A 24,828-nucleotide genomic window follows, 5' to 3' on the forward strand; every position below is an offset into this window, starting at 1 on the left:
GTATCTAAATTCCCTGTAAGTGACTCAAGGTTACAACAGGTCTGCCAACAAATATAGTGATCAAATGCTGAAAAAAATGCTAGTTGGTTATTCCTGAAGTTCAGAAACAACTTCATATACAGGAATAAAGCTACAGAAACATTTAGAAGAATGTGTACCTTGAAGAAGGACACATTCTTTGTTTCTTTTTCATCTTCATTTTCAGTGCAATTCAGTTAACAGAATTTTCAAGTTACTGAGAAGTGGTGGAAACAAGTTTCAGATGATAATCAAAGCCCAGTATTTGGGCTTTTGAGCATCATTTTACTAAGTCAATGGTCTTTTTTTTCCCCCATTTATTTTATTCTTCTATAGTAAACTGCAATTACAAAGGTTCCATGTGAACACAGGTAGATGTCTAGAATATAGATTTTGGGTTCAGGGATCTGGTTCCATATCCTGGCTCTACTACTTAGCAGATCTGTGCTGCTGGGCAGGTGACTTACTTGCTTTGAGCCACGGTTGTAAAGTTGTGAGGATGAAGTGAGATGATGCAGAAAAAGGGCTTGGTGCAATGCCTGACACACAGTGAGTGTGATAAGTGTGGACCATTATTAATATTATTGTTGCTAAAATAAGATGAGGTTTCCCTGGTAGCTCAGCTGGTAAAGAATCTGCCTGCAATTCAGGAGACCTTGGTTCGATTCCTGGGTTGGGAAGATCTGCTGGAGAAGGGAACAGCTACCTACTCCAGTACTCTTGGCCTTTCCTGGTGGCTCAGATGGTAAAGAATCCTCCTGCAATGCGGGAGACCTGTGTTCAGTCCCTGGTTTGGGATGATCCCCTGGAGAAGGGAACAGCTACCCACTTCAGTATTGTGGCCTGGACAATTCCATGGGCTGTATAGATCATGGGGTAGCAAAGAGTAGGACACTACTAAGCAACTTTCACTTTCTCTTTCAAAATAAGATGAAGAGGATTTCAGACTCTATTCTCAAATAGGAAGCTGCCATAGATTCAACCTCTGATCTCAGACAACTTGATATTTCTGTAGATCTTTCTAAAAAAGGCATTTGTCTTTTCATTCCAATGAATTTTTTTTCCAATGAATTTTTAATATTTTATTTGCCTGTGCCATGTAGCTTGTGGCATCTTAGTTCCCTGACCAGGTATTGAACCCAGGCCCTCAGCAGTGAAAATATGGAGTCTTAATCATGTGACAGCCAAGGAATTTCCCCCAATGAATTTAATCATGGAGTTACTGAAGACCACTGGTCAGAACTTAACTTTATGATATTAAAATTGTCCTGAATTTAAACAGTGTTAAAAACAGTTCAATCATATATAAATAATAATTTTATTTTTAGAGCACTGTTCTACCATGGATTGGTATTTTTATCCTTAAAAAGCATAACATTTGAGAAATGAACTTGCAAACTGAGACTATGTCTGATGATGCTGAAGAGTATGTGAGATATGAAAAGACATATTTTCACAGATTGTCAAGTGAATAATTCAACAGATATCAGTTTATCAGGATAATTCTGAAATGGGTAGTATAAATGGCTAGGAATTTCATTCTGAGACATCATTGCCCATCAAAACTGCAAATATCAAAAATAAAAAAAAAACAGAGGTGAACTTTCAGAGTTAAATACTCTTTGGCTTCTCTCAGTTGTCTGATATAAAATGATTTCTCCACTAAATACATTGTGTGTGTGTCAGTTGCTCAGTCACGTCAGACTCTTTGTGACCCCATATACTGTATCCTGCCAGGCTCCTCTATCCATGGGGAATCTCCAGGCAAGAACACGGGAGTGGGTTGCCATTTCCTTTTCCAGAGGATCTTTCTAACCCAGGGATTGAACCTGGGATTCCTTCATTGTAGGCAAATTCTTTATCATTTGAACCACCAGGGAAGCCCAAAACACATTTTAAAAATAAGTAATTCTATGAATAGAACAGTCAGTAAAATGCCCTTAACTATATACACTCAGTTAACAATTACCAAATGCTAGAGAACTGCTTGAAAGTGTTAAAAGATACAGAGACAGAAAAGGAAAACCAACCAAACAAAACAAAATAGTATTTTCAGTGATCCAGTTTAGGTCTGATTTTGGAAAATGTCACAGACCATATGACTGGTCAGATAGAACTTCACTCTTCAGCTACATCTATCAGAGAGGGTGCTGATGTGATGACTGGGACACTGGGCAATGACTTAGGACTGAATTGAGATGGACATTCACTCTCTGCTACTACGACTTCTCAACAGACTGGAGCCATTGAGGATGGTTTGGCATCATTTTAAACTGGTTAGGGTCATCCTAGAGTCCCAGAGATGTATTTAAACCAGATTTTTTTTTCATCTTCCCTGTCTCTTCTATTTTTAAAGTTGTTATATATATTTACACACTGAAAGTTGAAAGAATATAAATACTTGTGCACTATCATCCAGCTAAATGATTAGAACATTGCTCATATTAGTTGAAGACCTCCTCAGCAGCACCTTTTTCCACTTGTCTTTCCTTACTGTCCTTTACAAAGGTAACCACTGTCCTGCATTTGAGGTTTGTTATTCACATGTCTTTATATTTTTATGATATATCTAGGTACTCATAAACAATATCGCTACATAATGTTTAATCTCTAGAGTAGGGGACCATGAGGAGATATACCATGTCCAAGGTCAGGAGCAGGGGCATGAGGAGATACCCCATGTCCAAGGTCAGAGAAACCTCAGTAAGATATTAGGCACCGAGAGAGGGCATCAGAGAGCAGACAGACTGAAACCGCAACCACAGAAAACTAACCAATCTAATCACATGGACCACAGCCTGGTCTAAGTCAAAGAAACTATAAGCCATGCTGTGTAGGGCCACCCAAAACAGATGGGTCATGGTGGAGAGTTCTGACAAAGTATGTTCACTGGAGAAGGGAATGGCAAACCACGTCAGGATTCTTGCCTTGAGAACGCCATGAACAGTATGAAAAGGGAAAAAGATCAACTCCCCAGGTCGGTAGGTGCCCAACATGCTACTGGAGATCAGTGGAGAAATAACTCCAGACAGAATGAAGAGATGAAGCCAAAGCAAAAACAACACCCAGCTGTGGATATGACTGTTGATGGAAGCAAGGTCCAATGCTGTAAAGAGCAATACTGCATAGGAACCTGGAATGTTAGGTCCATGAATCAAGGTAAATTGGAAGTGGTCAAACAGGAGATGGTAAGAGTGAATGCCGACATTTTAGGAATCAGTGAACTAAAATGGACTGGAATGGGTGAACTTAACTCAGATGACCATCATATCTACTACTGTGGGCAGGAATCCCTTAGAAGAAATGGAGTAGCCATCAAAGTCAACAAAAGAGTCCAAAATGCAGTATTGGATGCAATCTCAAAAATGACAGAATGATCTCTGTTTATTTCCAAGGCAAACCATTCAATATCACGGTAATCCAAGTCTATGCTCTGACCAGTAATGCTGAAGAAGCTGAAGTTGAACGGTTCTATGAAGACCTACAGAACCTTCTAAACTAACACCCAAAAAGGATGCCCTTTTCATTATAGGGGTCTGGAATGCAAATGTAGGAAGTCAAGAAACACCTGGAATAACAGGCAAATTTCACTTTGGAATATGGAATAAAGCTGGGTAAAGTCTAATAGAGTTTTGCCAAGAGAACACACTGATCATAGCAAACACTCTCTTCCAACAACACAAGAGAAGACTTTACACATGGACTTCACCAGATGGTCAACACCGAAATCAGACTGATCATATTCTTTGCAGCCAATGATCGAGAAGCTCTATACAGTCAGTAAAAACAAGACTGGGAGTTGACTGTTGCTCAGATCATGAACTCACTATTGCTAAATTCAGACTGAAATTGAAGAAAGTAGGGAAAACCACTAGACCATTCAGGTATGACCTAAATCAAATCCCTTATGATTATACATTGAAAGTGGGAAATGGATTTAAGGGACTAGATTTAAGGGACTAGATCAGGCACTGCCTGATCAGAGTGCCTGATGAACTATGGATGGAGGTTCATGACATTGTACAAGAGACAGGGATCAAGGCCATCCTCAACAAAAAGAAATGCAAAAAAAGCAAAATGGCTGTCTGAGGCCTTATAAATAGCTGTGAAAAGAAGAGAAGTGAAAAACAAAGGAGAAAAGGAAAGATACACCCATTTGAATGCAGAGTTCCAAAGAATAGCAAGGAGAGATAAGAAAGCCTTCCTCAATGGTCAGTGCAAAGATGGGCTCAATAAAGGACAGAAATGGTATGGACCTAACAGAAGCAGAAGAAGAGGTGGCAAGAATACACAGAAGAGCTATACAAAAAAGATCTTCATGACCAAGATGATCATGACGGTGTGATCACTCACCTAGAGCCAGACATCCTAGAATGTGAAATTAAGTGGGCCTTAGAAAGCATCATTACGAACAAAGCTAGTGGAGGTGATGGAATTCCAGTTGAGGTATTTCAAATACTGAAAGATGATGCTATGAAGAAAGTGCTGCATTCAATATGCCAGCAAATTTGGAAAACTCAGCAGTGTCCACAGGACTGGAAAAGGTCAGTTTTCATTCCAATCCCAAAGAAAGGCAATGCCAAAGAATGCTCAAACTACTGCACAATTGCACTCATCTCACATGCTAGTAAAGTAATGCTCAAAATTCTCCAAGCCAGGCTTCAGCAATACATGAACCGTGAACTTCCAGACGTTCAAGCTGGTTTTAGAAAAGGCAGAGGAACCAGAGATCAAATTGCCAACATCTGCTGGATCATGGAAAAAGCACGAGTTCCAGAAAAGCATCTATTTCTGCTTTATTGACTATGCCAAAGCCTTTGACTGTGTGGATCATCACAAACTGTGGAAAATTCTGAAAGAGAAATACCAAGCCACCTGACCTGCCTCTTGAGAAACCTGTATGCAGGTCAGGAAGCAATAGTTAGAACTGGACATGGAACAACAGATTGGTTCCAAATAGGAAAAGGAGTACATCAAGGCTGTATATAGTCACCCTGCTTATTTAACTTATATGCAGAGTACATCATGAGAAACGCTGGGCTGGAGGAAGCACAAGCTGGAATCAAGATTGCTAGGAGAAATATCAATAACCTCTTATATGCAGATGAAACCACCCTTATGGCAGAAAGTGAGGAAGAACTAAAGAGCCTCTTGATGAAAGTGAAAGAGGAGAGTGAAAAAGTTGGCTTAAAACTCAACATTTAGAAAACTAAGATCATGGCCTCTGGTTCCATCCCTTCATGGCAAATAGATGGGGAAACAGTGTCAGACTTTATTTTTTTGGCTCCAAAATCACTGCAGATGATGATTGCAGCCATGAAATTAAAAGACACTTACTCTTTGGAAGGTAAGTTATGATCAACCTAGACAGCATATTAAAAAGCCAGAGAGATTACTTTGTCAACAAAGGTGCATTTAGTCAAAGCTATGGTTTTTCCAGTGGTCATGTATGGATGTGAGAGTTGGACTATAAGGAAAGCTGAGTGCCAGAGAACTGATGCTTTTGAACTGTGGTGTTGAAGAAGACTCTTGAGAGTCCCTTGAACTGCAAGGAGATCCAACCAGTCCATCCTAAAGGAGATCAGTCCTGAATGTTCATTGGAAGGACGGATGTTGAAGCTGCAACTCCAATACTTTGGCCACCTGATGCAAAGAACTTACTCACTGGAAAAGACCCTGATGCTGGGAAAGATTGAAGGCGGGAGGAGAAGGGGATGGCAGAGGATGTGTGGCTGAATGGCATCATCGACTCAGTGGACATGAGTTTAGGTGAACTCCGGGAGTTGGTGATAGACAGGGAGGCCTGGCGTGCTGTTCTGCAATCCACGGGGTTGCAAAGAGTTGGACATGACTGAGCAACTGAACTGAACTGAACTTAATATTCACCCAAGTATGTTTTTGCATATTTTAAACCTTTTTAAAATGCTATACATATTAATACTACATTATATTCCTCAAAATGTATTTTTGATATCTATCTCTTTTGATATATTTACCTCTAGCTCAATTCTCATTTTAATATAATATCTATTGGGTGACTACATCATTATTTATTAATGTCTATCCATTCTTATGGTAATAGACACTTGGATCCTTGAGAATTTTTGGTTATTAAAGAAAACTCTGCTATGAACCTCTTTTCATGGCCTTTGTGCACAATTGGGAGAGTTTTTGTCAGATATTTACCTGGCGTAGAAATGAGGGCATAGGCCACATGCATCTTCAACTTTGTCAGCAACGGGAAATGGCTGACAAAATAGATCAAGCTGTTTTACACTCCCCTCAGTAGTGTATCAGAATTTTCATTGCTCCCCATCTGATACAATGCTTGCCATTCTCAGATTTTTAATTTTCGATAATCTAATGGGTGTGATCATGGTTTTAATGTGCATTTCCCAAATTGCTTGTGAGAGTGAGCGTCTTTTCATATGTTTATTGGCTATTTGGGTTTTCTCTTTAGTACCTCTCCTTTCCCTATTTTTCCTATTAGGTTAGTCATCTGTTTTCAAACACATTGACCATTTTCTGCCCGCCACCATTCTTGACCCAACATCTTTTGTAGGTTTGGGAGGCTACATGGTATAAGCAGACATGACACAGAATAGAGAACCAAAGTCTTTGGACTGCTGCTTCACTTCATCACTTACTAGCTATGTGACTTTCAAAACCAACTTAAATCTTCTGTGACTCAGATTCTGCAGAAGTAATGAGGAACAATAATCATAGCAACTTAGTGTGCTACGGGAAATAAGAAATGAGATCATACAGGTGAAAGTGTTTGTAAGCTGTAAATTGTTATGCAAAGGATAATTGCTGTTTCAGGAATGATTATCTGTCCTTGGTTATATCTGTTTATAAAATCAGGACAGTCCCACCAAGATATTCCCACTACAGTCATAATTAAGGTGGATATGAATTTCTAAGTGGGCAAGGCAAAGGCAGGAGAGTAACAAATGCTGTTCTCTAAGGCTCTCCGTAACTCTAATCACAGTTAAACTCCCCAGCCTCCACGTTGCTTTATTCTTCCCTCTACTATGCCAGAAAGTCACAGGAAAAAAAGAACTAAGGATAATATTCTAAGCTCTCACGGTTCCCTGCCAGGTCTAAAAGCAGTTACTTGAATTATAGTGATTAATGTTATCTATTTTTGAGTTTTAATGTGATCTTGCTATTTAGAAATAGAATGAGAACTACTTGTGGTTTTTAGTGAGACTGCCTTCTAAAATTTATGGATATTTTCCACTCAGAGCAATTTTTCAAGTCATCAAGCAAAACCCTGCAACAATATCTTTATGGAGCTACCCAGAAGATTTCTAAATATAAAAGATCAGTGGTCAGTTATCACATCTAATAACCTGACAATACTTAACTGCTCGTTTAAAAAAGTAAATGGATGCCTAGATATGGTGTCATGCCAAAGCTGTTGTTGATGGAGATGTAAGCAAACCTTTGCTTACTCAAATAGAACTGATTGGGTAGTATTTATAGATCATGCTGTATGAATGTCATTTACATATTGTGAAATAAAAATATGAGCCACCTGGTATGTGCCTTCTGATGGTGCCATGCTAAGTCCTGAGACAGACTGGGCTTACGAGCGCAGACATGGACATCATTAGGAAAACTGGCTCCAGATCTAACCCTGTTGGCCTACTTAAACGGGAGAATTGCAAAAGAGTCACTTGTTTGCTCCATCTCTCAATTTATTCTTTTATAAAATGAGAATTAAAATATCTCCTTCATTTCCTCTTTCACAGGACTACTGTGAGAATGAGATCATGCTTGTGAAAATACTTTTAATTTTACCAAAGGAAAGTTCTCCATAAAAAATATGATGATGTATTTCTTTTGAGAGCCAAGCACACATTTTTATCGCCATATCGCCTGTGAGGTTAACTGTTTTCCATGTGGCCATTCGCTTCAGGCCCTATTGAGGCCAGACGGTTTCAGGGTTATTGCCTTTGGGTCTGTCGGTCGAATTTGGTGTGACTAATGAGCTTGGTGTCCCCAACAGGGCTGGTCTCCTAATGTCCTGATTCCCAGTAATGGGATTTCAAAGTGAAAGTGAAGGTGAATGAGGCTGATGAAGCGGGAAGTTTAAACCGCTGGCCTCTATGAGAAAATGTTCTAAGATAATTGGTTTCTTTCTTAGTCATGGAAATAAAAATACAGTATTGGCAATCTCTTGGGTACTTCATTATTTTGGATAAAATAGAGCACTGTGTGTAAAGCACTGCTTAAAATGGAGATATTTTTATACCTCTTTTCCCTGCTCCCACATTCTTTGAGTCACTGTGGCTAAAGAATCTTCCTTTTCAGCTGCTCTCACTTACCACCTGGTGTCTATCTCTCTTAACCACCACCTTGGACCAGACTAGAATTATTCACTTCACACTCCATTCTCATCCTACAGTCTCTTCTATTAACTGCAAATTACTCAATCTTCAGACCCACTGCTTAACACTCTTTACCACTAGTCTTTCCGTTTTATTTTTGTATTCACCCCCCAATGAATTACCTTTCTGGGGAAGCTGGGATCGTTACTGTTCACAATTCATAACTTGGTAATTTGTCTTTTAGTTGAATCCTGCTATTCTTCTACCCTTAAGTGCATGTCTTTTCTCGGTATAATTTCATCCAGATAATTCATTTCTTTGCTGACTTTTTCAAAGAAATCCTTCATTATTCCTACAAAGATTGCTCCTGTGACTACAAACTCTTCTCAGATTTTATTCCTTTGTGAGAGTTTTCTACCTGTTCCAAGTTTTTTTCCATAAAATATACAGAGTATCATTACTATACTGAGAACTCTTTAGGTATTCAATAAGAATAAAGGATAGATAGACGTAGAAAAAAACTGGAATGGATTTCATTCATTCATTGCCTTTAAGCGTTTCTAACTTGTTTTTGCCAAGTCATATGAAAAAAGTAAGTGAAAGTAGCTCAGTTGTGTCCGATTCTTTGCAACCCCATGGACTATACAGTCTGTGGAATTCTCCAGGCCAGAATACTGGAGTGGGTAGCCTTTCCCTTCTCCAGGGGATCTTCCCGACCCAGTAATTGAACCGGGGTCTCCCGCATTGCAGGTGGATTCTTGACCACCTGAGCTATCAGGGAAGCCAAATCATATAGATTTTTGTTAAAAGAAAAATAATTCTCACTGACTACTCCCATCCCACCAATTACATGTATCTACATTGAAAAATTACTGTTTCTTGGTTTTCTTTCCAGCTAATACAATTTGACTAATTTTTCTCCTTTCTGAAGCTTATTTTGGTTTCTGCTTTTATAATAATAATACATAATTATATTATACTAGGTAATTTTATTGTAATATTGAATATTCATTTTCCCTTTGTTCTATAACTCCCACAAAGATAATAAATTTTGACATGTATTTTTGGGAGTCTGCTACTCACCACTTTAATTAAATTGAAAATAACTATTCTTAATAAAATGTATTCCCTTAAGTGATGTATGGTGGTATGTCAGATAGACGAACAAGAGTTGAAGCCAGGTCTTTGGGTTGCTTTTTGAAGAAGTAATTCATCAGTTTCCTCATCTACAAAATGGGAGAACAATAGCTGTTCTACCTACCTTATAGCAAAGAGATGTCTGTGAAAGTGTTCTGTAAATTACCATGATACCACATATATAAATATACATATTAAATTTTTTAAGCAAATGACTGATAAAGATTGGAAATTAAGAATATCTTAAGAAGGGGGAAAGAATAGTTCAAATCTTTAAAAAGAAACTGCTGGATTTTATCAAATTATTTGGAAGTTTGCTTGGAGGAATCTGAGAGGACAGATAAAGTTCATCTTTGTAGCTGAATATGGTTTCACAGCAAGGAGGACCAGTGCCTCATGCAAGCATCCTGAGATTCCTCATTTCCTTCTAGAATGTAGGTACAGTGTAGTTAGGGCAGAAGGGTCAGAAGGCCCGTGAGGCTGCAGCTGTGGTGGTGGTAGGTGGGACTTAGAACACCCACACTTCAGGGTCTTGACATTCTCAACTATGTCACAAAGTGAAAAGGTCTGATGATAAGTATCCACCAAATAAATGATCGCTTGCCTTTCTCAGTTTTCCAGATGAATCTGTTACAGAGTTCTATGCCTCTCATTGCCCCATAGTTTTTCCTTATACCTAAATCTAATTTATTTTGCTAAAGATCACTATTTCCTCAATTTCCATTCTCATGGAAGCATCATTATTTCAGAATAATTTAAAATGGTTTCTAGAATTCCCAAAAGGTCTCTTTAGGGTACTAGTTATAAAAACAGCCATGAATTGGAGGAGATTCCATCTTAGATGTTCCGGAACTAAGCATTGTCTATTTAAACATCTGTCTTTGTAGACAGCATTATTGCAGACACCACCGAATTGTGCGGAAGTGCAAATACTTAAGTTATGGAAGGTATAAGAGACAGGACAAAAGCCTTCATCAGAAGAGTCTGAATTTGTTAATTCTTATGTGCTACCTTATAATTGACATTGTGAATGAAAATGAGGTGAATTGATCTATAGCAATAAAATAAGGTGTTTTAAATCTCCCTCTCTCTCTTTTAACTTTAAAGCACCAAGTATGTCATAATGGAAAGAGCACTGATTTAGGAGTCAGAAAGTTTACATTCTTATGTCAGGTATGCCAATAATTTGTGGTATCAACCTCTGGGTCTTATCCCTCATTATTAATTTATGCAGCAAGTATTTATTATACTCAATAGCTACCATGAGTCAGGGACTATGGCATAAACAGAGAGGACTGAACTGGATGATCTCTAAGCTATATTTTTTCAGTCTGAAATTCTAACACAAAGTCCCTTGGAGTCTACCTCTTAGGTGTCTCTGCAATTGTGCCACCACAGAGGTTGGGAATTTGCCTATTATATGGATTTCTACAACGGTACCTTAGCTGGTTTTATTCATATCATAGAAGGGAAGGAGGGAAAGAGGAGAGCCTGGCAAATGGAATGACTTTGAATCTGTGGGATTATGAGGTTCTATAATTTCACCCCCTATGACTAGGATTACAAGGGATGGCCAATAAGCCCCCTCTTCTGATCAAACTATCTCAGGAACCAGAACAGTATAAATATTCTACAGGTCAAGGGTATTAGTTTCAGGGACTCGAAAGCCCTGGGCACTGCCTTCTTCTGTCTGCCTCCCTGTCAACTCATTTTCATACCACACTCTCTGATGTCCTTTCTACTTAATGTCCTTTCAATGCCTGATCGAAAGAGAACAGAGTCCAAGTTCTCTAGTTCAGCAAACAAGGCTCTCAGTCTACATTTTTACCATCTCCTGCCTTTTCCTAACCCACTCTGTGCTTTAGTTGGGGTAAGCTCAGGCCTATGTCTTACACATGCTATATCTTCCTATCCTCCCATTTCTCATGCTTTGTCCCCACTAATAAACTCCTAGTCACCATGGACAGAGGAGCCTGGTGGGCTGCAGTCCACGGGGTCGCTTAGAGTCAGACAGACTGAGCGACTTCACTTTCACTTTCATGCATTGGAGAAGGAAATGGCAACCCACTCCAGTGTTCTTGCCTGGAGAATCCCAGGGACGGGGGAGCCTGGTGGGCTGCCGTCTATGGGGTCATACAGAGTCGGACACGACTGAAGTGACTTAGCAGCAGCAGCAGCACCCTTTCAGACCAACTTAACCTTTCTGATCATCTTTCTGACCACCACATAGCTCAGTGTTATTACCTCTGCCTGTGTGTTGCCCTTCATGACACCTTAATTCTTCAATCTCTCTAACCACATTAACCCCACCTAGAGTTTCTCTGAACACAGAGACTACCATTTTAATATATGTAATACTTATCTGGCATTTGCAAATTCTGTTTTACCTAATCCTTAAAAATTCCTCTGAGATTATTACCACTGGACTTCATACATGTGGAAACAGCCTAGGAGAACTGAATCGTGGTAGTTAGGTTGAGATTCAGGAATTGAACCCAAGCTTTAACACAAGTGTTAAGAATTTCAGAGACCAGGACACATTTTGACTTGGGGACACTTTCGTGTCCCTCCAATTGTATCAGCTGACATGTTGGGTAAAATATCTTTAATTCCTGAATATGAAAATTGAGAGATGAACTGCAATATTCTTTTGATTAGCCAAGTTAATAGAGGGAAGCAGTGAAGCAAATAATTGCAATGGGGGAATTTGCTGCAATATCCCAGTCCACTTTCTGCCGAGCTCTAAAAGAATCTGTTTGCAAGAGGACTCTGAAGAGGTGGAGGGTGACAGGGCACTGTAACCTACAGAACTCTGCAGCCATCATAAGCTATAGTATAAATTATTTCAATAGTTGTGTGATTTTGGGCAAGAACTTTAACTGTGTTTAATCTAGCTTCTTTTATGCATAGAAAAGTCAGGAAAGGTAGTTTCTAAGGTGCAGTTTTAAAAGTTCCTACATCTGATGAGAATGTGAAAAGCTCTCCAACTTCACTCATAGAAGGCATTGGGAAATTTCAGTGTTACAGTTAAACAGGTAAGTGACCAGCCTTTGTGGGCTTACCCCAAGGATCCTTGATTTTGGAAAAGCAGCCAGTGATGCTAACACTTTATCTACAGGCAAAAGTATACCAAGCATGGCCCCTTATTTCTCAAAAGAATGAAAGCTTTCTTAATCATATTTTATAATTGCATCTGTGTGACCTGGTGCAGATGCTTAATTAAAAGCTTGGTTAAAAAAATTATGTTTAATCAGCACGCATCCAACAATTACTCTCTGGCAGATGTGGATCAGACTGACAGTATATTTACATTTCTTTTGTGTTTAGCAGGGAATGGTAAGATATATTTAAATACTTGCGTTTTACTTTGTTGGAAAGGAGGAAGAAAGAAATACATTCTGAGAGAATCTAAAGGCACTGATTATGTGCTGATCTGGCAGAGATGAAACAACACTTTAGATTAAAACTATAAGTAAAGTCACAAAAAGAAAGCATAAAAGACTGTTTTTTTTAAACTTTTCTTCTTTAAAACATTTTTTTGCAAAGCTCCAAAGAGTAGATGCTTTCTAAATAGCTGGTTCACTTTAGGAATTCAATAGCATAAAAGGGTCAGTGAATCTATTTCCTTAAAAGAATGCAAAGAATTTTAAACAATGACAAGAAAAAGAGACAAATATGTCATCAGAAGGACTCTATAAAATGAAAATAGGTTTCTGAATCTAAAGAGACCTTATGATTTCACTAGAAGAAAATAAAAACAAAATAATTTTTAAAATATCTTAAAACCTTTGTAGGACATGAAAGTTTATGAGAGTGAGACAGAAACGCATTCCAGAGTTTTCCTGTGTGTGTGGACACACATGTGAGCAGAGGCATGACAGAAGTACGTTCAGCTACTCACAACTCCCCACGAAACCCAAGCTACAGAAGTATCTTATAGGAAAAAGTCGCCATTTTACACGCACAGAGAGTGGTGTGCATGTTTATTTTCAAACAGCATTAACTGTATTCCTGAACAAGAATGACTCTTTTTAGCATAAGTGACTCCTAGGGGCCAGTATGACCCAGTGCCATCTTCTGAACTAACTCCAACAGTGTATAGAGTGGCTGTAAAACCTTCTCTGAAATGATGGGGGGACAGCTGGCCGAGGTGGAGCCAGGAACTGGGCACTGGCATGCTTTCCAACAGTTTATTCTACTCTACCTGCAGCTGTCGGTTGTCAGCCATCCTGATTGAGCAAGAAAACAAAATAACAGGGGGAGAAAGAACAAGAGAGAATGAAGACTAGAGCACCCACTGCATTTCAGACAGCAGGCTCCTGCCAAATGTGGGAAAGTGTGTGTAATTCTGTGTGTGTTTGCTATCTGATCTACATACCTACATGCACTTTTAAGACAGGTAGAAGTGATTTTTCAGTCAGAGGAAAGACGCATTTAGTTTTTGATACGGTGAAATCGATATAGAAAAGGGAAAAAAAAACACCTCTTTTTTTTCAAGGCTCCAGATAACATTCAGTGAAGTTATTTCCTTGAATTGCTTTTGAAAAATACATACCATTTGCTCTAACACGAGCTGGGGGCTGACATTGAGGATCCAGACTGGGGATGGGAGTGGGTCTGTTATTGGGGCTATTTGGCCAAGGGAGCTCTCAACCCTGGATGGCTGTCACCCTGTGTGATATTTCTGGCAAGTGTTCTGGCTAGTGCAAGCCAATCAACAATCCTTAACTGGTAGTGTAACATATCAGGTTATGCTGATCTACTTCTCTGTTCCCTTCATGTGAAAAATTACAGAGCCCCTGCTGCCTTACTGAAACAAGGGCTGCCAGGATATTTCTCCCATATGGATTTCTGAACTGGTGCAGCTTTAAGTTGCTGAGCTTCATCAAATGGCCGGCAGAAAGAACAAATGTTCCATGCTAAAAATGTGTCTGTATATTGCATACACACTGGTCCAAGGTTTGATGAGAGAGCCCTTCTAACTTGTTAAGAGGGAAACAGGCTTGGCAAATGTAACTTTTCACTGACAGATTTTGATCATTCAAACTTGGCTGCTTTTATTTCCAATTTTACTTTCTGAAAGAGCAATATTTTATACAAGTATCAAGAAGTCAGTCTGTTCATTGGGCCATATACACCAAAGATTGCCAATTAAAATTCCTACAAACACATGGCAAAAAGAGAGAAAAAAAATTTTGTCCTGGCTGCACTGAAATTTTGGAATCTAGAGAAAGTCTTTTGGTTTATGTGCAGAGAAAGGGAAATCAATATGTATTAGACACCCAGAACTTCCTCCAAAGGGCATATACCCTGCCACTACCCTATCTATGATCAACACTATACAATGATTCTTTTGAGGATGATTAATATTACTAGGCTAGAAGTTTCAGGAAAATATGTAGCGATTTCCCTGCAGACAATGGGAGATTATTCTATTAGATACAACAGACAACTGGCACAGAAAAAACAATCTAATCTCCTGCTGTTCCTGATATTCAAAATTTTATACCGTACTGAAATCAACTGGAATATGTTACCAGAGAATTATCATCAAAGATTTTAAGTTGTCTTCTCCCTCTTCTACCACTAGAGACTATACATCTACATGAAAATATATGTAAATAGATCCACATGTGTATATGTTGATTTGCTTATTTAAGGGTTACAGTTTACACTCCAATCAGATTTACTTAATGACAGAGTCAGAAACAATGAACAACTCTTGCTTTTTAAAACTAAATCTAGCAATGATTTTATAATTATAGTACTTGTACTTTATTTTTTCAAGTTCTCCAAATCATAGTAAAAGGCAAGAACCATAATGATACAGTTCCAGATGAATCAATTGAAAGTTTTATACTAGATCTCATCAATAAATTTGGTAATTGCAGTTACAAAATTAATGAACAGAAATCTGTTACATTACTATACACTAACAATGAAAGATTAGAAAGAGACATTCAACAAACAATTCTATTTACTATTGCATCAAAAAGAATAAAATACCTAGGAATAAACCTACCTAAGGAGACAAAAGACCTGTATGCTGAAAACTATAAAGTGCTGATGAAAGAAACCGAAGAAGACATAAACAAATGGAAAGATAAACCATGTTGGTGGATCGGAAAAATCAATATTGGCAAAATGACAATACTACCCAAGGCAATCTACAGATTCCATGCAATCCTTATCAAATTGCCAGAATTTGGTATTTTTCACAGAACTAGAACAAAAAAAAAAAAATATTAAAATCTGTAGGGAGACACAAAAGAGCCCGAATAGCCAAAGCAATCTTGAGAAAGAAAAATGGAGATGGAGCAATCAGGCTCCCTGACTTCAAACTATACTACAAAGCTACAGTCGTCCAAACAGTATGGCACCAGCACAAAAACAGAAATACAGATCAATGGAATAGAATAGAAAACACAGAAATAAGCCCAGGTACCTAAGGATAATTAATATACAACAAAGGTGGCATGTCTACACAATGTTGGAAAGACAGTCTCTTCAATAAATGATGCTGGAAAAACTGGACAGCTATGTGTAAAAAAGAAAGAAAGAGTATGAAGTCATTCTTTAACTTCATACTCAAAAATAAGTTTAAAATGCATTGAAGTCCTGAATGTGACACCAGAAACTGTAAAACTCCTAGAGGAAAACATAGGCAGAAAACTTTATGACATAAATTGAAGCAATATCTTTTTCAATCTGTCTCTCAGAATAATGGAAATAAAAGCAAATAAATGGAACCTACTTAAACTCAAAAGCATCTGCACAGAGAAGGAAACAATAAACAAAACAAAAATACAACATACAGATTGGGAGAAAATATTTGCAAATACTGTGACCAATAAGGGATTAGTCTCCAAAATTTACCATCACTCATGATGCTTAACAGCATCAAAACAAACAACTCACTCAAAAAATGGGCAGTGGAGCTATATAGACGTTTTTCCAAAGAAGACACCGATGGCCAAGAGGCACATGAAAAGATGTTCAACATCACTAATTATTAGAGAAATGCAAGTTAAAACCACAATGAGATATCACCTCACACCAGTCACAATAGTTGTCATCAAAAAATTCACAAAGAATAAATGCTGGAAAGGGTGTGGAGAGAAGAGGATCCTCCTACATTGTTGGTAGGAATGTAAACTGATACAGCCATTATGGAGAATAGTTTAAGTGGGTTCCTTAAAAAACTAAAAACAGTAGCTACTCCACTCCTGGGCATATATCTGGAGAAAAGCATGATCTGAAAAGAAATATGCACATCAATGTTCACTGAAGCACTGTTTACAACAGCTAATACATGGAAACAACGTAAATATCCATGGACAGAGTAATGGATAAAGAAGATGTGGTACATATATTCAATGGAATATTAGTCATAAAAAGAATGAAGTAACGCTATTTGCAGCAACATAGATGAATGTAGAGAGTGTCATAGTGAGTAAAGTAAGTCAGACAGAGGAGAAATATCTGATGACATCCCTTATGCATGAAATCTAGAAAGAAATGATACAAATGAACTTGCTTACAAAACAGACTTATAGACTTTGAGAACAAGCTTATGGTTGCCAGGGTAGGAGGGAAGGATGGAAGGAGAGACAGTTAGGAAGTTTGGGATGGGCATGTGCACACTGCTATATTTAAAATGGATAGCCAACAAGGACCTGCTGTATAGTACATGGAAATCTGCTCCATGTTATGTGCCAGCCTGGGTGGAGGGGGTTTTGAGAGAGAATGGATACATGTATATGTATGGCTGAGTCCCTTCACTGTTCGCCTGAAACTATCACAACATTGTTTGTTAATCAGCTGTACCCCAATACAAAATAAAAAGTTAAAAAAAAAGAAAGTGGAAGTTTTACATAGTTTCTTATTTGTTTTTTTTTTTTTTTTTCTGGTTTAGATATTGCAAAATAGTCCATTAAATCTTTTCCACTGAATAGAAAACACTATTGGAGACTACATTGGTGGTGGTTGTGTCTGACTCCTGCAACCCCATGGACTGTGGTCTTCCAGACTCCTCTGTCCATGGGATTCTCCAGGCAAGAATACTGGAGTGGGTTGCCATTTCCTTCTCCAGAGGATCTTCCCAACCCAGGGATTGAACCAGGGTCTCCTGCCCTGTAGGCTGATTCTTTACTGTTGAGCCACCACAGAAGCCCTGCTGAACCACCAGGGAAGCCCATCGGAAGTCACAACAATAGGTATTATTTATGTGCTAAGAGGGGTAAAACTGTATGCCAAGAACTCTGCCAAGCACTTTAGAGACTGAACCTCTTTAGTCCTTAATCTGATGGAGAATAAACTGTCCCATTTTATAGAAGTGACTTAGAGAAGTCAAGTCTTATATTTACAGAGTAGCAGAGTTGTCTTATCTCTAGTGTGTTTGGGGTTACTTTTAGGCTTGTCTTCTAACTACATGGATGTTTGGTATGAAATTTCAAGATTCATTTCATTACTTGGAACTTCATTTACTTGGAACTTTTTAAGACACAGGCTATGGTTTATCATTCGAAATTTTATTTACCCTAACTTCACATTTTTGACCACCTGAATTGAATAGGTATTTTGGCATAATGGAAACTTGCATGATATTTTACTGTGAGGTAACAATCTTGTTTTTACTCACAAGTTGTAGCCCATACAAAGAAATAATCCAGTAATAGAAAAATCTATATTTAAATAGACTTGTCAGCTTGCCCAAGTGTTAAAGGAAGCAAATCAAAACAGAGAAAATCACAAGCTACCAGAGAAGATCCCTGGGGATGCAAGTTTGAGGTTGTAAACATTTAGCAAGTTCAACAACAACAAAAAACAATGAAAATTAATTTAAGGTATATGTAAAACGTTTAAACTTTGAAAATCTGGCTTTCATGAATTCTAGAAGGCAGAAGAATCATTAGAAACAGGATTGCATATCCCATTTAACTGAAATCAGAGTGGATATTTTAAATGGATTGAAATATGGAAGGCCTATTAGCTCATTAGCTAATTCTAAAAGGAATCAGTTTCTAGAACATTTAAAACAGTGGGGTAATATCTTTGCCTTGCATGCTCTATTTCCAATATTAGTTACATAGACATGCTAACTTTTCTATATAACCAATAATGATGTGACTGTTACCTCTTCCATTATGAATTCTACTCATGAAACTGACACAGAGAAAGCATAATGTCACATTTCACATTCCTAATTACTGGCCTACAGAAGCAAGAGATCTAAGGATTTAGTCAATAAATAATATAAAAATACAGTCAGCAGAATATAAATATTTATTAGTACATCAAAAGTTTGCTAGACAATTTTTCAATGATTTCTTCAGCAAAAAATACTTAAGTCAGACTTAGCTTTGAAAGGACAGGAAATTGGAACTATCTCAAATATTTTCTGCCATGAAATATCTTTATCTAATTTTTGTCTTAGTTTCTTTCTTTTCCATATAGATTTGATTGTAGGTTTTTAAATTTATTTAGACTTACTAAACATACAATTATTGTTCTAAATCTGACAAGGCATCTACCTGTTTTGTGGAGAAAGCATTAGAATTGAGGCAGAATTTTGTGTTTTTTGGCAAAAACAAAACTAACATAAACTTCAGCATCTCTTTCACTTATTTAAATATTTTTCTTTGTTCAGCTGATTTTTTCTCAGAAATTTTTCCTTCTTTTAAAGAGAAAAGACACACTAATACTATTTTAGTACTAGTTTTAATTGTAAATTTACTATGATTGATTGAATCAATCAATATATGCAAAAGATATCCATAGTTACAACCTACCCTGTATATTCTATGTATACAAAATACACAATAACGTCTTTATTTTCAATATCAAGAAACATGTTGACTTTCTTATCTGTGAAAATGATCATATTATTAGTGTGGGTGAAAACTTATGGTAGGAAGAAGATAAATATTGATTTGTTCTTGGTAAATTGAAAGGGACTTGCAAACACAGAGGTGAGGGCTGGAAATACTAAATTTGGAGTGATTAATATAGAGATCTAGGTTCTATGCTTTCACTCAGATTCTTTTGTTATTTCTTTATGGATTTTGTATTTAAAATGATTTTTCAATCTCAACTTTTTATTGAGAAGTAATGAATTAGTTGTATTTTCACTAACTACTAATCAAAGTAACTCACATTTGGTTGATATATTTTTACTTATAATACAATAATTCTGATATCTTAATATTTATTCAATAGATATTTATAGGGTCCCTACCATGCACACTGGGAAGGGACCAGAAGACACGAAGAGTAAGATATAGTCCCTAACCTCGAAACATTATGACCTATAACTTAAACTAACAAAGAAAACTAGTCGATATTTATCATGGATAAATATATGATTCCTTTTCCGTATTTCAGTGAAATATTAAAAATAGCCAGGGCTCTTAAAAGCACATTACAAAACAAATAAAAAACATAAAATGTTTAGCCCTTTTCTTTGGAGTGCTACAGAAAATAGCTATCTTTATTTCTCATTTACCTAGTTGGCATCTAGTATAGCAAAGGCACAGAGTAAGAGCTCAGGAACATTTGTTGAATGTAGAAATTAGGAGTCATGCAACATTTTAAGAAAGCATGAGCTAGCCAACGAAGAGCTGTTGAAAGGTGCAACAAGTTTTGGGAAATGGGTATTAGCTGGAAGGGGGATGTCCAGGGAGGAAAAATCAGTGAAGGAGAAAGGAAGAGTGTGGACTGGCCATTGGTTTCACCAAGTGCGTGAACCCCAGAGACATTTCCAAGTTTTGTTTCAGTAGGCTTTTGAGGGTAAAATAATACAGGAAATTGGAGAGAGAGGGAGTAGTGAGAAAATGGATATAGTGCTTATCTACCTACTACTAAGAAATCTGCAGGTGAAAGGCAGGAAATACATAGAAAAGTAACCAAAAGAAGCCATCCCAGAGGAAAAGATGAGGAAAAAGTGGGAAAGGGAAATTTAAGGTATTAGATAAGGATCAGAGGCTGCAAATTTGAAAGTTTAGCTAGAATTTTAGCTTCAGAATAAAGTAAGAACAAACATCCTCTTTTTTTCCTGACTCTAGAGCAGAAAACAAGTATAGTATGGGCAATAATAAAAATTTACCTTCATCTTCATTTATGAGGAAACCCATTAACTTTTCCTCATTTATGAGGAAATTAATCATCTCAGCAAAGCAGGGTGAGAGATGGTTATCTTGGGGAGCGGGGCAATGATACAAAATTATAGACTCCCTGAAAATACCGCATTTAGAGATTTCTCAGTGTCCCAGGCTGTCGTCATGTAAATACCATTAATTAGCTGATTTCACAGCACTACTGTTCCTCAAGGACAGATTTGGTACTAGGAGAGAAACAATGTCTAGTGCACTGAGGTTGGTTGGCTGCTCCACCAGTTCAGACAAGTAAAAGCTGGTCATTCAACTATTTCACCAATTGCCCAAACTACTCACCTTGGGTTATGGAGCTGGATCTACATGGTCTTAAGGAATACAAATTAAAGAAGAGATCACTATTCAAACACAGATGTGAAAGATTTTATTTTCATAAGGAGCCTCTGATGATTAGTTTTAGTTTCCCTCTGACTAGGTTATAGTACTCAGTTATTCAATTAAACAGTAATCTTGGCATTACTGTGAAGGTATTTTGTAGATGGGATTAGCATCTATAATCAGCTGACTTTAAGGAGATAATCCTTAATAATTAGGGTGGACCTCATGCAATCAGCTGAAGGGCTTTAAGAGCAAAACTGAGGTTTCCCTGAAGAAGATATTCTGCCTCAAGACTGAAGCATTAGCTCCTGTCCCAGAGTTTCCAGCCTGGCCAACAGCCCTATTAATTTCCAATCTGTGAGGCCTCACGATTTTCATAAGCCAATTTCTACTGATTCTGTTTCTCTGGAGAACACTGATTGATACAGAGACCAAAGCTCAAACTTTCCTGAAAAAGAGTGGCTCTGATCTCCTATTTCTGACACTATACAGTGTTATCTATCAAACTAAATTTCATTTATTAAACTTATTGAAGGAAAATAAAGATTTGTTAAATATTAAACATTTATTGTGGGGTTTCCTAGGTGGTGATGTTCTGGGTGGGGAATATCCCCTGGAGGAGGGCATGTGGCAACTCACTCCAGTATTCTTGCCTGGAGAATCCCATGGACAGAGGAGCCTGGTGGGCTACAGAACATGGGGTTGCAAAGAGTTGGACGTGACCGAGTACACACACAAATGTTTATTGCATTGTGGGGTTGAGGAATTTATTTAAAATTGGGTCAAGCACCTGGTTACCTTTAGGTGAAAGGTAAAAAATAAATAAAAGAAAAAAATCACTTTTGAGTTTTAGTATTGAGAAAGGATATAATTTTCATCAATTTCCCCTATTCATATTCTACTAATATGAATTAAATAGATAGGCATTGGCTTTCAAAATATCACTTTGAAATCTTTGGAGTTACTTTGCTGGAACAAATTTATTGTTTTTAGGCCAATTACAGATACTACAAACTATAGCAATAACCATTTTGGAATAGTCGTGCATACTATAAAAGACTCCAATCCATGATTTAATTGTTTATCTGAGTAAAACTCAAGATTTCATAGCTATTCTCTTCCATGCAATCTGAAATTTAAAATATCCTTTCAGAGAAGCACAAAATTGAAAGTCATTTATTATAGTCATGAAATGCTAATGAGAACATTTAAAACAGTGGTCTGGCTACTCAGCCACCATGCACTTCATAATTTATAGGTATATTTTATTTATTCAGGTTATTAAAGGATGTGTTTGACATATTATCAGACTGACCTTGCTTCTTGGCAAATGCTATCTGAAAGTCTCTAGAGTTAATTCCATTGCCAGCCATTCTTTTCAAGGACAGCTTCTTATTATTCTCTTGGAAACAATTAACAGACTGTCATACAGAATAACATGTACTAGGTCCTGAAATTCTTTATTGAAAAAGGCCCAGAAAACAAAGTGGTTTCAAACTTTGACTCTTGAGACTCTTAATTTAGGATAACTTTTTCTCTGCACTTAAATTTTAGAACCTTCAACTATTATGAAAACACATTAGCTAGGAAAATTATTTTAAAAAGAAAGCCAGAACATGTCTTAAGTTAAAGCTGGGATTCAGCCTAACCTGCTTTATTATTTCCACTAATATTTACTTTGCTAGACAATGTGATTTTATGCTCAGTTTGACATTAAATTAAATTAAATTAATTAATTTAAATTAATTTAATAAATTAATTTAATTGACATTAAATTAATGAACATTAAATTATCATTAAAGATATGTTTTTATTTAATAAATAAGATATGTTTTTATTTATCTGGAACTTATTAAGGTTGAAAATCAAGCAGAAACATTATGGATTCTCCTTTCATGTTGATTTTTTTTTTTAATCAATAAGATTTGAAATCAACAGTATTTTCTAGCTAAATATCCTAATCTAGCTTTATCAAATCATTTTGGACTATTTTAGAATAAGATTTCATTTAACAGGTAAGAAATCCTGTTAAAGGGATTATTTACAAATAGGTTTACTTTCTACCTAATCAAGCACAGAGCTGAATTAGGAATTGAGTGCAGAAATTATATATCTACAAATTCCCCCTTTTTCTAAAGCTTATAGTCTAAGGCAGGGGTCAGCAAACTTTTTCTGGAAAAGGCCATACAGTAAATATCTTCTGTTTTTATGTGCTATATGTCTCTGTAGCAACTACTCAACTTTGCCACTGTAGCACAAAACTAGTCATAGACAATGTGGAAGTGAATTCATCTGGCTGTCCCCCAAAAAATTATTTTCAAAAACAGGCAGTGGACCAGATTTGCCCATGTGTCACAGTTTGCCAATCTTTGTTCTAAGGGGAGTTCATGGCAAGATAAGTAGCATTGCTTACTTGGCCTTTGGAGAGAATGTGGCATAAAGGCTCCAGGTGGTATCAGAACTAGGACAGAGATTATTAAAGTAAGAAAGCATCACCCACAAAATGAATTTTACATTGCTAGGACACTGATGTTATAATTTTTTTCAAACATTATCAATAGTACTATACACAACTTATAATTTATATAATACTTTCCCACATACTAGTTCTTATCAGAAAGATGATTATGTCTACTGTACAGAATAGATGACTATTGCTCAAAGTAATTATGCCCATTGTTTAACTGTACTAGAGCCACATCTTCTTATTCCAAGTATTCCAAGTTTAAACCCTTAAAAAGAACTCACAGTGCAAATTCTTTAAGAAATGAGGGTGAATGGAAGAAATCTTGGAACTGAAAGCCTGGCAGGTGGCCCATTTTTAAACAGAGAAAATGTTTCTAGAAACTACAAACAGGTAAATAAGATCTGTTACTCTTTCAATATAGTGTTAGAAAAGTTGTTCATGACCAATTTTGAAAGGAAGTGAATAATTACTAGAAGCTAACATGGGATGATAAAAACTAATCACTTAGCTAACTCTTTCCTTTATGCTACAAGGTTATCAGGGCTTCCCAGGTGGCGCTAGTAAAGAATCTGCCTGCAATACAGAAGATACAGGTTCAATCCCTGGGGCGGAAAGATCTCCTGGAGTAGGAAATGGCAACCTGCTCTGGTGCCCTTGCCTGGAAAATTCCATGGACAGAGGAGCTTGGCAGGCTACAGTTCATGGTGTTGCAAAGAGCTGGACATGACTAAGTGACTGAGCATGTCTATATAAGGTTATTAGGACAGTTCCTAATACTCCTAAGAGTATTTTGGGTTGAGCAAGACATTTAACAAAAAACTCTTGATGAAGATTAGTTAGAGAAATATGATCTGGAAGACACCTCCCATGATTTATAGTTTTTCTTAAACTACTTTATTGAGATGTGATTGATGTACACATTTAATGTATACAACTTGATGAACTTGGAAAAGTGTCTACCCATGAAACCATCACCTCCATCACCACCAGCCATAATACATATTTATCATCTCCAGAAATTTCCTCTTTATACAGTATTCCTAATTATAAAAATCATTCATTATTATTTTTGTGATAAGGACATTTATTATAAGTTCTACTCTTTCAGTGAATTTTAAAGGATTCAACACAGAATTGCTACCTACAGGCTCCATTATTCCTTTTTTATAATTGAAACTTTGTATGCTCTGACTAATACCACCCATTTTCACTCTCTACCAGTTCCTGGCAACCACCATTTATAGCTTTTTAAATAGCAGAACCCACATAAGTTGATAAATGGATTAATGTCACCGTGCCGTTAGACTCCATGAGTAACTGCATTTAATGTATGTGTTGTGTATATAGAATTAAAAAAAAAAAAAAAACAAAACAGTAGATC

At 37.0% G+C, this 24,828-nt stretch overlaps 1 protein-coding gene across 1 annotated transcript in view; it reads right to left on the bottom strand.

The window, feature by feature from the left end:
• Positions 1-24,828, bottom strand: part of MAGI2 (membrane associated guanylate kinase, WW and PDZ domain containing 2) — a 1,467,824-nt gene that overhangs the window by 262,898 nt on the left and 1,180,098 nt on the right. The window lies entirely within an intron of this gene.

This window comes from Bison bison, unplaced genomic scaffold (genome assembly GCF_000754665.1).
Source record: "Bison bison bison isolate TAMUID 2011002044 unplaced genomic scaffold, Bison_UMD1.0 scf7180017864260, whole genome shotgun sequence".
Lineage (NCBI taxonomy): Eukaryota > Metazoa > Chordata > Mammalia > Artiodactyla > Bovidae > Bison > Bison bison.